Consider the following 6,331-nt stretch of genomic DNA (forward strand, 5'->3'; position numbering starts at 1 on the left):
ACCAGGCTCCTCTGTCCATGGGATTTTCCAGGCAAGAGTACTGGAGTGGGGTGCCATCACCTTCTCCTACCTTCTGTGAAATAGGGAAAGAACTTGAGGACTGAAAGAAACACAGGCACACACGGGACACACCCTGGATCAGTCTTTGGCTACTTGAAGGCTGTGGGTAACTTGGTTTTATTGCTATAAGGACTTGCCTCAGGGTGCAGCCAGAGCCTTGAGCCTTCAAAACTTGAGGTAGTGGGCAATCAGGCAGAAAGTGTCAGGTCAGGCATTAGGTGAGGTACAGGGGGAAATGAAAAGCAGCTTGCCAGACTGCAGCAGTGGCCAGAGAGCATGCCGCAGTGATAGGATTCGCCATGCTCTAAATGCAGGGAAACTGCCGTCTGCAACTCCCTGCCGAGGTCCTTAATTTAGAGCAGGATCTCTCAAAACGGCGGCACTACTGACATTTGAGGATGGATAATTCTTTGCCGGTGGGATGGATGGCGGAAGTGTGGGGGAGGGGGGCAGGTGGAACGTGCAGGGAGAGGGCCTGCCCCTTGCCTTGTAAGGCCGTTAGCAGCCTCTCCGGTCTTGACGCGACAACCGAAAATGTCTGCAGGTATCGCTAGATGTCCCTTAGGGGGAGGACTGTCCCAGCCAACCTGGAATGCCAGCTATGGAAGGCCACACATGTGGATGAGGGCACACAAGAGGAGCCCAGACAGCCAAACCTCAAGGAGACTCCCACCCTCCTGGTTTCTTCCTTTCAAGCTCTCCTCCCCAGCCATCCCCACCCGCTTCACTCCCACCCTGTACCATCCAGTGTCCTGCATCAGCTCTAAGAGCTGAAAGGACACCTTCAGGCTCATTACCCAGGATTGATGGATACTACGTCCAGTGCATGATCAAAGGCTGCTATCCAGCCTTTTGATGAAAGCAAAGGACTCTTCACTGTTGGCGTCAGCAGCGTCCGACACAGCCAAGTGTGCCAGCTCTGGGCACATCCTGGCTTCCTCAACAACACCCAGCTCCCTTCTTTAAGCTCTTCATTAGCCTCTGTAAGACCACAGGTTTACACATCCCAGTTCTGTGCTGAACTCACTGGGTCGCTCTGGGCAAGTCACTCTCTCTGGGCCTTGCGTTTTTCACTTGGGGAAAGAAATAGAAAGGGCTCTAACATCTTGGGGTATCTGTAATTCCAGATCAAAAAGGCTGGAGTTGGACCAACTGAGAATGTTTAGCTATTTCAGCTTGTTTTAGCATCGGTTTTATCTTTCCCAGAGGAACTCAGGGGTAAAAGATCTTGCCCCTTCTGCTTCTGTATTATTGAAAAATGAATAAAATTCCCCAGAGTAAACAGTAACAGGATTTGCACGTCATCAACCCTAGTTAACAGCTACGCTCAGTATTTTACTGCCAAGATTTTGGACCAGAGACACCAACTCAAATGTCGCCAGGGTCAGGTAAGCAATGCAGAGTGACCCAGGCTGGAAGTGGCTGGACAGAGCCCTCTGGTCTGTCCAGAGGAGACAGGGCAGGTTCCTAGCTCCTGCTGGGGTGTCTGAGTAAGGATGTGGGCCGGGCACTACCAGATATCCAACAGACTTGGAAGTCTGCATTTAGGTATGAAATGAAAGTGAAAGTGAAGTCGTTCAGTCGGGTCTGACTTTTGCAATCCCATGGACTGTTAGCCCTTCAGGTTCCTCTGTCCATGGGATTCTCCAGGCAAGAATCCTGGAGAAGGTAGCCATTCCCTTCTCTAGGGGATCTTGCCGACTCAGGCATCAAACCCAGGTCTCCTGCATTGCAGGTGGATGTTTTACTGCCTGAGCCATCATATCCATCCCTAAAGGAAATCAGTGCATGTTTCAAATGCCATGCAGGCAAAATGAAAACCTCTGGGGCCTGATCTAGAACACACACCAGCTGACAGGAGCTCTGCAGAGAAGAAACTGGGTTAAGACCTGGTCCAGGTGAGGGAGGAGTCAGTGTGGAGAGGGAAGCCGGGGGAGGGGCTGGCCCCCAGACGCACCAGATCTCCAGGCCCCAAACTGTCACCATGAGCAACCGGGACTCTTAATCTGTCATTAATAACAGGCTACAATTACCATCGTGCTACATGTGCTAAGTTGCTCAGCTGTGTCCGACTCTGCAGACCTATGGACTGTAGCCACCAGGCTCCCCTGTCCATGGGATTCTCCAGGCAAGAATACCGGAGTGGGTTGCCATGCCCCCTTCCAGGGGATCTTCCCGACCCAAGGATCAAACTGGCGTCTCTTATATCTCCTGCATTGGCAGGTGGGTTCTTTACCACTAGCGCCACCTGGGAAGCCTTTATTCCCCTTTCTATTTGTGGGACATCAAGTTAGGCTATTTATTATATATACCATCTTGCTATGTTTTCTAATACATGAGGTAGGCATTATTGATTATTCCTATAAGGCTATGGAGGTCCCAGAAAGTAAAGGCTTTTGCTTGTAAAAGTTGGAGCCAAGATTAGAACCCAGATCTGACACCTGATCCAAGCAGGAAGTCTCCTCCTTGCTTGGCTTCCTTGCACGGACTTGCCCTTGTGAGGCTTTGCCATAGCTGCATGCCTTTATGACATCTGCCTAACCCATCTGTATACTGTTTTAAAAGTACCTCCAGAAGGAAGTTCTTACAATTATCAAAGCTAAATTAATTTTTCCTCCCTACCAAGAGAACTTGGTCAGCAAGAGGTCTGGTGAATCCCACGGAGGATGCTTTGAGGATAGAGAGAACTGGCCATTTCCAGTCCTAAAAGCCCCACTGTGTCTTGTTTCTTGCAACTCTGGCTTAGCATAGCTTAAAATACATGTAGTCTCCTATGTGTCTATTAGAAATTTAAATCGACAATGTCTTTAGAGGGCTGTTTAGCAATATCTATCCATTTAAAATGTGCATGCTCTCTAACTTAGCAAATTGCATTGCTGGGAATTTATCCTGCAGATAAACTCATATAATTAGATATAAATAGATACACAAAGATGGTCCCTGAAGCCCTGTTTATATGTGGAGTGAAGCTGGTAAATTTCAATAAGAGGTTGTTGTAGTAAGATGCTATTTTGTTATTCAGTCACTAAGTCATGTCCAACTTTTTCCAACCCCATAGACTGCAGCATGCCAGGCTTCCCTGTCCTTCACTATCTCCTGGAGTTTGCTCAAATTTATGTCCTTTGAGTCAGTGATGCTATCTAACCATCTCATTCTCTTTCGCCCCCTTCTCCTTTTACCTTCAATCTTTCCCCGCATCAGAGTCTTTCCCTGACTCCTTGATTAGATGCTATACTTCCATGTAATAGAATATTATGCAGGTGATTTTAAAACACCACAATATGCTGATATAGAAAGTTAAAAATATGCAATTAAGTGAAAAAACAGCTAATTTACAAAGCCAACAATATTTGTGTAAAAAAGGAAGATTTGACATAGAAAAGTTTTGAAAAGATGCTCAAGAATACATTAACAACGGTTTTATCTAAAGATGGGGAAGCAGGGAAGGACTAAGAAGGTCAGGAATTCTACCTGGACAGGCATTCTACCTGGAGACCAGGGAAGGGTTATAACCACCCCCAGTGGTCTCAGACTCTGAGGGATACAGAACTCTTACGAGATTCTGTATCATTTGCTGCCTGCCTCACCAGCAGAGGGGAAGTTCAAGCCTGTACGGGTGAACAAGAGGAAAGCCCATGGCCCTTTCTTAGGGACTTTGGTGAGGACCACTCCTCTTTAACCTCTGAATCACCGATGTGGTTCAGAGACACCTGACTTCCTCTGCAGGACAGGAGGCAACGCTAGCTTCTTTATCATCTGACCCCTTAAAAAATTTCCTTCAAAGTCAACTATTCTCCAACAAAGCAAAACAAAAAGTTCCTTCAAATTCCTACGTAGCCTTTTGCAGACTTAGCCTTTCTCCCACAGTGTGGCCATGGTTAAATACATTCAATGGTCAGAGTGAAAGGAAGAGACCCCAGGGATCAAAGGAGTCACCTTGGAAGGTGACTCCCACTCACAGACAGGCTCCTCCCACTCACAGCTGAGCTCTTCAAGGACACCATAGAGATCCTACACAAATCGCAAAATACCTGGGCCAATATACCTGGTCATGTTCCTGACACAGGCAAGGAAATGTATCTATATTAGTGCAGAAGATTCTAATCACCACCTTTACCCAAATAGGAACTGAGTTTATGAAAAGAGATGGCAAGAAAAGAAATTTAAGGGCAAGTTTCTCTTTTATGGAAAGACTACACCATGGGTTTCCTGGTTCTGCCAAGTACCTGCTGGGCAACACTGAGCAAAATCCTTGAGGTCTCTGGCCATATATAAACAACCATCCACGGAAGTTCACGGGGCCAAGCACTATGCTAAATCTTTCGTATGCATGATCCCTTTGAATCCTCCCAGTAGGGCAATTCCATAGGCACTGAAGTCTTGAAAGAGCTTGTTTTGTAAAATCTTGTCTTCCTCATTGGCTAGTCAAGCTATCTTGAGCAAGTTATTCCGTCTCCACATTTGTGAAACAGGACCAATAATAATAGCATCCGCTCCAAAGAGCTGTTGTGAAGACTTAGTACAAGATGCCTATAACAGATTCAGCACGGTGTCCCAGCAAAAGCACTCACCAGATGTTAGCCAGTCTTATTAGCCCCATTTTACAGATGGAAAAACTGAGGTTTGGGAAGGACAACATGGATGATTTCTACATTTGCTTGTGACATTCTTGGATTCTGGTGAATTTAAAATTGGATGTGGTTTGCCAGAAAAATCTAATGTGTATCTGAGTTTAGAGTTACATGGTTGTGCCTACAGCATAAAATTCACCTGTTTGGATTCAATATGCTGAGGAAAGGAGAAGACCACTTTCCCACCCCCAAAATAAAATTTCAAAACAAAAGAGAGCAGGAGAAGGTAATCCCCCTCTTCTCCCAAATGTCTTCCTCTCCGGACTCCCCAGCTTGTTCCCAAACGGAAAGGACAAGGGCAGAGAAATCCCCAGAGGCAGGGCCAATAAAGCCGCAATACAGGGCTAATTTGCGAGGGGGCTGGGGACGGCCTCATGGAAAACGCTACCATAAATGGGCATGTTTGCCTCAATCTCAGCCCTCACACAGAAAAGTAACGATAACAAATCCATAACAAATACCTTGTACGGAATAACATGTCTATTTCAGACATGATAATAAAATACACGGTGTTTACCAGCCCTAGAAGCTTCTCGAGGAAGGCCCAGCTAGTTCACCTTTTAGACTCTGGGGATGGCAGCCCATCTAATCTAGTCAACTAGACGACCACACCGCCAGGGGACAAACAGTGCATTTTATTTTAAATTTGCAAAAGGTCAGTTTATATTTTCTTCAAAGAGATGATAAACACTTGCCCTACGGGTCCCATCTGGTCCCATCAGAAACCTGATTCCAACAAAGTTTTTGTTCATGGTAAAGGAAAATGTTGGTGGGGTCAGGGGTATAGAATTGGCAGGAATGAGATCCACCACTTGTAAGCTGTGTGACATTGGGCAAATTACTTAAACTCTCTGAGCGTCAGTTATCTTGTATACTAAACAGGCATCACAATGCCTCCCTTAAAATGTTGCAATGATTAAATGAGGTCAATGAAGTCAAACACTGCTATAGTGCCTGGCACATAAGCACTCCGTCAATGGTAGTTTATCTCAATGGGAAAGCACCAAGGAAACTGCACTTCCATGGGTCTTCAATGTCCAGTTTCACCCACTGCTATCTAATGACTTTCAGCTCAGCTTCTGCAAGCTCCTTCTCTGTATATAATGGTCAGTTTGCAATTTAATCTATTCGTTCTTAATACTGTACTAAATGCTCCCTTTCTCGGGGTTTCTCAATAATTGCTTTTACTTCTTGATGAGTGCGGTTTTGAATGGTGCCTTTCCTCAGGCAGCCAAATCCCCATCAGCTCTCAGTGCAGACAGAGAACAGACAACAGGTGGCAGCCACTTTCTCTCACTTTGCCCACTTGGAGGGACATGAGAGCAACATGGGTGTTCTGCAGGAAAGCCCAGCCCCATCTTACCTAACGCACTTGCAGCCTCTGTAAGCAAGTGCGGGCTTTGGCATCTCAGTATTTGAGCCCCCTGGGGTCAACCTGGATGAGATTTTTAAAAATTTGGAGTGAGGGGGCGGTGTGTGTGTCTGGAAGAATACCAAGCTATAATAAATGGATCATGATCAGAGTATCACTCAAGGCTTATCAGCAGCGCACCCTCTAGAGCAGGGGTCCCCCAACCTCCAGCATCTAATGCCTGATGATCTGAGGTGGAGCTGGTGTAATTATAATAGAAATAAAGAGC

General features: G+C 46.2%; 1 protein-coding gene across 2 annotated transcripts in view; it reads right to left on the reverse strand.

Annotated features, from left to right (window-relative positions):
* MYH11 (myosin, heavy chain 11, smooth muscle) overlaps positions 1-6,331 on the reverse strand; it is a 130,093-nt gene that overhangs the window by 122,933 nt on the left and 829 nt on the right. The gene's annotated exons all lie outside the window — the stretch shown is intronic.

Source organism: Bison bison, unplaced genomic scaffold, assembly GCF_000754665.1.
Source record: "Bison bison bison isolate TAMUID 2011002044 unplaced genomic scaffold, Bison_UMD1.0 scf7180017864135, whole genome shotgun sequence".
NCBI lineage: Eukaryota > Metazoa > Chordata > Mammalia > Artiodactyla > Bovidae > Bison > Bison bison.